Consider the following 8,308-nt stretch of genomic DNA (forward strand, 5'->3'; position numbering starts at 1 on the left):
ATGGTCGAAATACCCTCAACGTTTAGGGTTTTTAGGATTTAAGCCTCTGACCTTTTTTTTGTATTGACACCCTCAATGTTACAATTTTTCCAAAAATCATCCCAATTTTAATAGTAAACATGAGTTGATCGTCAGTCAAACGACCGGTCATTGAAGAAGCCTATATGGCATGCCACATAAGCATAATATCATAAATGATGTCATCTATAAAAAATTATTTAACAATTTTTTTTCATTTTGTTTCCATCTTTTTTCTTTTTCTCTCTTTCTCTCTTTCTCTCTTCCCCTCTAGCTACTGTAGTAAAATCAAAGAAAATCCCCAAATAAAAATGCTAAAAAAGAAAATAAAAAGAATTATGTGGCAGTGACAACACATGTTTCTTTCAGTTTCAGTTTTTGTAGCCTTATGTTCATTCTATGAGCATTATGTTTCTAGCCATGGTAGACTTACCGATAAGGAAGTGTAGTACATAAAGCAACGAAACCTGCTTTATTACAGAGATGAGTTCAGTGACAGAGGGAAGAACATCATCATCGACCCGTCACTGGTTTTTGAAAACCTAAGGTTGAGAAACACTTATATAGCTTTACAAGATTGGAAAAAACCGATTCTTCTTGACCTGTTTAATCTCACCACCGATTGGGTTGGACCCAGTGTGTGTGACTATACTGGTGTTTACTGTACTCCAGCGCTTGATAACAAAAGAAACAAACTTGTCACCAGTATTGATTTAAACCATGGAGATATCACCGGATACTTGCCGGAAGAGCTTGGGTTGCTCACTGGTTTTGTATTGTTTCATATCAACTCGAACTGATTTCCTGGTACGGTTCCACATATGTTTGTAAAGGTTAAGCTTATGCTTGAGTTGCATCTTAGTAACAATTGGTTCACTAGTAAGTTCCCTGAAGAGAGTGTTATGCTTCATTTATTTAAATTTTTGGATTTGAGGTTTAATGAATTTGAAGGAACTGTACCCAAAGAGCTTTTTGATAAAGATTTGGATGCTATTTTTATTAATCATAATCGATTTAGATTTAATCTACCGGATAATTTTGGTAACTCGTCGGTTTCTATTATTGTTTTGGCTAATAATAAGTTTCATGGTTGTGTGCTGGCGAGTCTATGGAAGATGACAGGTCTTGAAGAGATTATTTTAATGAACAATAGATTTTGATCTTGTTTGCCAAAGCAAATTTGGGGGTTGGAAAATTTAACTATTTTTTATGTTAGTTTTAATTGGTTATTGGGTACTTTTCTGAAACAAATTGGGGAAATGGTGAGTCTTGAATAGCTTAATATGACACATTTCCCTTATATTTAATTCTTTTTTTGATGCGTCATATTCATCCTCGTATGCCACATAGGTTGCTTTGTTGATCGAGACTTAACTGATGGTCAACTCATGTTTACTATTAAAATTGAGATGATTTTTTAGAGAAATCGTAACGTTGAGGGCATCAATCCAAAAAAAAGGTCAATGCCTCAAACCCAAAAAGTCCTAAAACTTTGAGGGTATTTTCAAAAATTATGCCCAATATATTTAGGGTTGGATGTCGTCCACTGACCAAATTTGACTGATGTTTTTGTGTTAAAGTTTGTTGTGGAGACCAAAACGCCCTTGGATCATTAATTCCCCACGTCAATGTGGTGTTGTAACATCCTCTGGCCTATTTTTCTTAACCTTGGTGGCAATTTAAGAGTTGAGGCTCAATTTCAAGGCTGTGCCGTGACACCCTCTGATTATGTCGGGACACTAAAAGAAACTTTGCTCTTTTGGTACTCTACTAACTATGTTGCAATGTTGATCCTCCATGTTACAACATTGCAACTAGTCTCATGTTCTCATGCCTCTAAATGATGTCCTGCACACTCACCGAGTACATTAGCCTTCCTTTAGGCCTCTTTTGGCCCCTAAGGTCACATAAATAGCTCAAATCACACTTTTTATTAATTACTAACTAATAGTAAAAAACTAAGTAAAATATAATGAAATTGCTTTTATACAAGCTCCTTTAAGTACAAAAAATTGTTTAATCTGTTATAATGAATTACGACAGATAAAACTCCCTCACACTTAAGTTATTGCTTGCCCTCAAGCAAGAAAACACAAAAACAAAAAAAAAACACGACTATTGAGCAAGTATAATACAAAGACAAGCTTTGGAATCATAACTAGGAATAATCATACATACACATAATTTTGGCATGATATGTAAATAACTTACTATTCTCAATCTTAGACATCTAAGTTCAATATACTAAAAAATATATAATCAATAAGGTCCTCAAATATATTAATCCATCTATAAATCATACAGGCAATTTGACTATTCTAGCAAAATACAAACAGTCATTATTCCAATTACTCAATACAATGTCCATTCACGAATAAATTTACCTAAGTCACATAGGACTTTTCAACTTGTAACGTTCTAAGGCTTAAGGTTGGTATGAAATTTAAGAACAAAGAGCACCAAGACAGCTTTAAGCACAAAAGTAGTTTGGCACATCACATTGTCCCCTATTTTCCCCCTTAATGACCCTTTCCTGATCACCACTTTATTTCTTCTTCTCTCACCTTTCTTATTTCTCCATGTAAGAAGTCACAACATGATAAAGTAATTGTGGTCAGCTCATGAGTTTTTGTGCACTAATGATTGAGTTTTCTAATTTTGTGACTTCGATTTTGAATCACTTTTGACTTTTTCAACATATTTTACTTACAATGCTTTTTTTTCATTACTCAAGTACTTTTTCTAATTAATTGTTTTACAATCCAAAAAATTAAAAAAAAAACATTTTTCAATCATCAAAATGGAGCGATTTCCCCCTTTATAGGTTTTTTTCCTCAACCTGAAACGTGGCCTCGAGAGGAGCCTCCGTCCAATGAATGTGCATGCCAGGTTGTGCTACTTATGACAAGTCATCTTTGTGTAGATTGTTGCGGGTGAAATTTCACCTTGTAGTCGTCATCCTCCTCCTCTTGAGAGTCTCGTTCTGCAACTTCCTCTTTCTCCTCTTCTTCACTCCCCTAATTCTCGAATCTATAATGGGATCGCATGGGGCCATATTTGTTTGGTGGTAAATTTGGTATTCTCATACCATTTTGCCATGCAAAATCCTGTCCAACTGACCCCATTTCTTGCGTCCACTTTATCATCCAGTCGGTGTCTAAGATTTCACTTCTTACAATTCATTTCAGAGCTTTTAATATTTCTTTCCTTTTTAGAGATGTCGGGACATTAATTTTTTACTTTTTTTGCTGGTTCCAATCCTTGATTTGTTTTCGATAAGCTCGACGTACTGGGTATACATAAAGTCACCTATTAAGCTCTTCGTTAGCCTCATAAACTGCTTATTTGCTTCCATCAGAACCCCAAGCTTTTTGCATAATGCTAGCACCAGGTGAGGGAAGAAAACCCTGACCTTCTGGTCATTGATACAATGTTTCATGCTATGATAGATCCATTCCCCGATGCATATCTGTTTATTCTGTAAAATTCCATATAAAAAAATAGCTCAAAAAGTATTTACGTTAGAAACGTTCATAGCAAGTGTAATTCTAGTGCACAAAAATTGCATCCATATCTTAGCTATAGGAAACATTATTGCTTGATTAAAATTGGTTGGTAGTTTGGTATCCGGTTGGTGATTCCATCACCCTTCCCTTTGATTAGATAATTTACAATGTTATCCATATCTATGTCATTAAAATTTGTTAAATCGGTGTCTTCAATAAAATTGATTTCATAGTATAGAGCATTGTAAATTTTGCAAATTTCACGAGGGGTGATATAGACCTTCTTGCCCCTCACTATTATGTTTCCCTAAATTTCATTATCAAACGTTCTCCTAGATTCTTAATCCCTAAAGGATGTATTGAACTTTTAGACCATGGGGATAACAATATTTTCCTTGGGAGTTAGGAAAAACGCTCCAATCTATGGTACCGAACTAGTGTCCAAATTTCTTACAGAGGATTATCAATGGTTTGAAACCCCTTTCATGAATGAATGTCTTTCCTTGTAATTCTAAAATATAATTTTTGACATTCGGGTTTGGAAATTTTGAGGGGTTTGCGACCATCGATGGCTCTTGTTCACTAGTTCTTTTAAACTTCCTAGGAGGCATTTTCAAGGATATTTAACTAGAATAAACTAACCAAAATCAAGCAATATATTTCAAAGTCAACAAGAAACAATGCAATTGAACAGTAAAAATCTAATAAGAACCCTTAACCTTGTTTGAAAGCTCATGATTCCTTGCGAAAATTTGTTGCAAGTTCCTCGTTGATGTGATGCTTTTGTCCCTACACCAAATAGAGTAAAAGAAAAGGAAGGAAAATGAAAAAGAAGAGAAGTTTGAAAATTTTGAAAAGTTTAGGGGGTTTTAGAGTTAGAAAGTGTTTAGAGATAGTTTAAGAGTGTTTCATTTTTAAAAAGATTGGTGTTTTTAGGTTAAAAATTAGGTAAAGTGAGAGTTTAGATCGACAGGTTGCGTGACAGGTCAGGTCGACCCTGCAGAAAATTGCAGCAATGTTGCGACACCTCTGGCAGGTTGCTGATGTCACGACATCCGGGTTCGATGTCATGACACACCTTGAAATTTTTAAATTTTTAGGCTACTAACTAGTTTGTCGTGACACGAAGGTTCCATCTTGTGACACAGAGCTGAATTGTTCAATTCCTCAAACCTATGGTCAATGTTGCGACACAGAGGTTCTATGCTGCAACACCAACCCTATTTTGGCCCCTCCTCTCGATTTTCAAGGTGTCTGGTACATACATAACCTATTTCTACATAGTTTAAATCACAGTAATTCCTAAAATTCCTATAAGTCTATTAGAATACAGTAATTTACAAAATTTTAAAATAGTTTAAAAATTTTTAGGTATTGTTGTCGGATTCGTCCGTCAGCTCCATCAGTTTATAAATGGATGCATCTTTATTTGATTTTCTATTCATATTGGTCCAGCATCTGTCATCCCATTCCACCTTGTTCCACTTGTCCCATTCTTTGAATTTTCTCTTTTGACCTCTATTAATCACAGAAGATACCTTTCTTGGCTCAAGGTAGTTAAGGTTTTTTTTACAAATATTTCATAACATGCTTTCCCTAATTTTTCCATACCTTCTTCATTCTGTTGATGATCGCATTTGAATATTTTATTCTCACCATTGATTCTCATGATTAGTTCATTATTTTTTAGACCAATGGCGAACTTGGATATGGCTAGAAACGGTCTACCTAATAGAGTAGGTATCTCATGATCTGCCTCAAAATCTAAAATCACAAAATTGACCAGGATAATAAAACCACGCACCTTAACCAACACATCTTCAAGTAACCCTTTCGATTGTACTGACAATCTGTCAGCTAATTGTAATGTGATATGTGTAATTTTAAGTTTCCCTAACCCGAGTTTATTATGTATTGATAAGGGAACCAAATTTACTAGTTCTTAGATCACATAGGGTCAAATGATTTGAAAAGTGCTTCAACGGTCCAATTTTCTAAAGGTTATTTCTCACCTTTTGTGCAAAACTGCCAAAATTAACCCAAATTACTATAAAAATAACTAAAATTCAAAATGTTTCATAAATTAAGCTCAAATTAATTATTTTATAATAAAATTATAAGACTTGACAGAAATTACTTTGAAACTACATGAATTAGTGCTCAAAAGGTGTTGAAAAAGTCTATATATTTTTGTGTTTTCACACCCCCAAACTTAATTCATTGCTTGTCCTGAGTAATGCACAAATTGCAAAATAAATTTAAGAAAATTTTCTTTGAAAATTTTCTTCAAAAATCACTTATTCCCACAATTATGAGTTAAGTGTAATTGTGCTCAAAAGCAAGACTTTTGAAACTATGCAACTCAAGTATACACATTGTTCGAATTATTCTCAATTATTATCATAATAGCATGAATAGACTAAATGCTTTCTCAATAAAGATATCCTAAATTCTTACCAATTAAATTTTATTTCCTCATTTAAGACTAAACTGCAATCTCTAAGTTTAATTATACCTTCATAAGTTGAGTTTAATAATTTCTCTCCACTAATGTAGTCAGCACAGAAACCTGAATTAATAGGTCTTGGCTAACGGTAGGTAAAAGATAGATAATTTTAAGCTAACAACCCTAGACTCAGCTTGCATCAAACCTTCAAAATAAATAACTCCAAATTCACCAACTAATTTTGCACTTGAGTTCACATGCTCCTTGTACTTTTTTTTTAAGCGAATGGGCATATATACTTTTTCTCAACTCCCCAAAACTTATTTTCAATGAACATTTTGGATAGACTGAGTCTAGTGTTTGGGGCAATTTAGAGATGATTATGAGAGAAGGGATGACTTATTATTGCAAGCTTCGAATAAAATTAGATCATATAGTCTCAGAGTTGGGTTTCAAGGGATAAATATTCGTTAAGGTTGGCTTGAAAGGCTTAAATAGTCCAAACAAAAGTTTGGCTAAATCATTTTCAAAATTCAATGCTTCTTAAGATTTCGCCTCACGAAATTACTAAGTCAGTTCTAGAGACTTAAACTTTCATGCATGCTTAGCTTTTCTAGGGAATTAAAAATTTTATGGTTACATTTACAAACTTTATTAAGAGTCACATTTATGTTATAATTTAACTAACATAGCAATTGCCGATATAGCAAAACTTTATTTATACTAAAGTTTAGCATAATTAACGTAAATTAAAATTTTTGAGCAAAATATAACTTAATCATAACTGAATAGGAAAAATGTGTTCTGAAAAAAAAACAATTTCAATTTTTGGCCCCCCTACTTAAGATAAAAAATGCCCCCATTGTTAAAAACAATATATAGAATGAATGAAAATATAGAAGTGAATAGATACTATACATTAGGTAGGATCCCAGGAAAAGGAGATAAGTCAAGTTTGGCTACTTAAATACCAAGCTTTTCCTAGGCAAATCCAATCCTAGACATGTACATATCTATTGCTACACTTCTTATTTTGCAAATTGTTCAATTTTATTAATGATTTCAACATCTTGTTTTATTATACGAGAAATACAAATATCTTAAAGGAATCTAAGTCTAAAAATTTAAATATCCTAAAAAAAATAAAGTAAATAAAGTAAAGACATGATCCCCCTCTTTTTTTATTTATTTATAGACCCCTTAGAATCCGACCTATCTTTTGCTTCATCGTCCTTGTTTTTGCTTGAATTGCCTCATTCCTTCCTTGACATTGGAGTCCATGGATTGAATATAAAGTCTAGAAATTCAGGCACAAAAACAAATGGGTTGTGAAAGATTTTCTTAAAAGCCTCTCTAATTGAGTCATGCTATATTTTTTAGTATATTCGATAAGCTTGTTGCTGCCACTGCATATAGGGGTGTGCATAATTCGGGTAAAACCAAAAAAATTCGGTTAACCGACCGAATTCGGTTAATCGGTCGGTTAACCGAATTTTTTCGGTCGGAGGTCGATTAATTTTTTTATGATTTTTTGGTTAACGGTTAATTCAGTTCGAAACCGGTCGGTTAACCGAAAAAATTAATAAATAAAATTATCCAACCCAGCCCAAACTCAATTACCCAACCCAGTAAAACTAAAACTAAAGTTTACTCAATTACCCAATCCAATAAAACTAAAACTAAAAGACAACCCAATTTACTAAAGTCTAAAACCCAATTTACTTTAATAATTTATAAATTTTTTAAATTTTAAAAAAAAAATAAAAAAAATTCGGGTAATTCGGGTATTTTTCGGTAATTCAGTTAATTCGGGTAATTCGGGCAAATTTTAACCAAAAATAAAAAATACATAATTTTCGGTTAATTCGATTAACCGACCTTATTAACCGAAAAAAATTCGGTTCGGTTAATTTTTTTAAAAAAAATCGGTTTGGTTAACGGTTAAAATTTTTGGAAGGTCAGTTAATTCGGTTATAGTAATTTCGGGTCGGTTAACCGAATGAACACCCCTAACTGCATATGTTGCATTAAATCCATTAGTTTTGGTAGCTCATCTCAAATATTTGGGCTAGGCGAATGAGTTCTAAACGTTGGGGTCACCATGTCAGGTTCAAAATTTGGTTCAATTGGCTTTGTCAAGTCAGGAATTTCAACTGGTTGCACTAGTTTTGATTCTATGGGAATTTCATCTTCTTCGGTGTCATCGATCGACTCAACTTGCGTTTGAAGAATAGAATTTCTTGCTATTCGGGCAAGGTCCCAATCTATGATTATGCCTTGGCTATATCCTATCTTCTTTACGTTTGCACGAACATTAGCTTTCCAACATAAAATTGTT

The 8,308-nt window shown here is 33.4% G+C and overlaps 1 pseudogene; it reads left to right on the plus strand.

The window, feature by feature from the left end:
• Positions 1-374: 374 nt before the first annotated feature.
• LOC107915366 (leucine-rich repeat extensin-like protein 4) lies at positions 375-1,325 on the plus strand (annotated as a pseudogene).
• Positions 1,326-8,308: the final 6,983 nt, after the last annotated feature.

This window comes from Gossypium hirsutum, chromosome D10 (assembly GCF_007990345.1).
Source record: "Gossypium hirsutum isolate 1008001.06 chromosome D10, Gossypium_hirsutum_v2.1, whole genome shotgun sequence".
Taxonomy (NCBI): domain Eukaryota; kingdom Viridiplantae; phylum Streptophyta; class Magnoliopsida; order Malvales; family Malvaceae; genus Gossypium; species Gossypium hirsutum.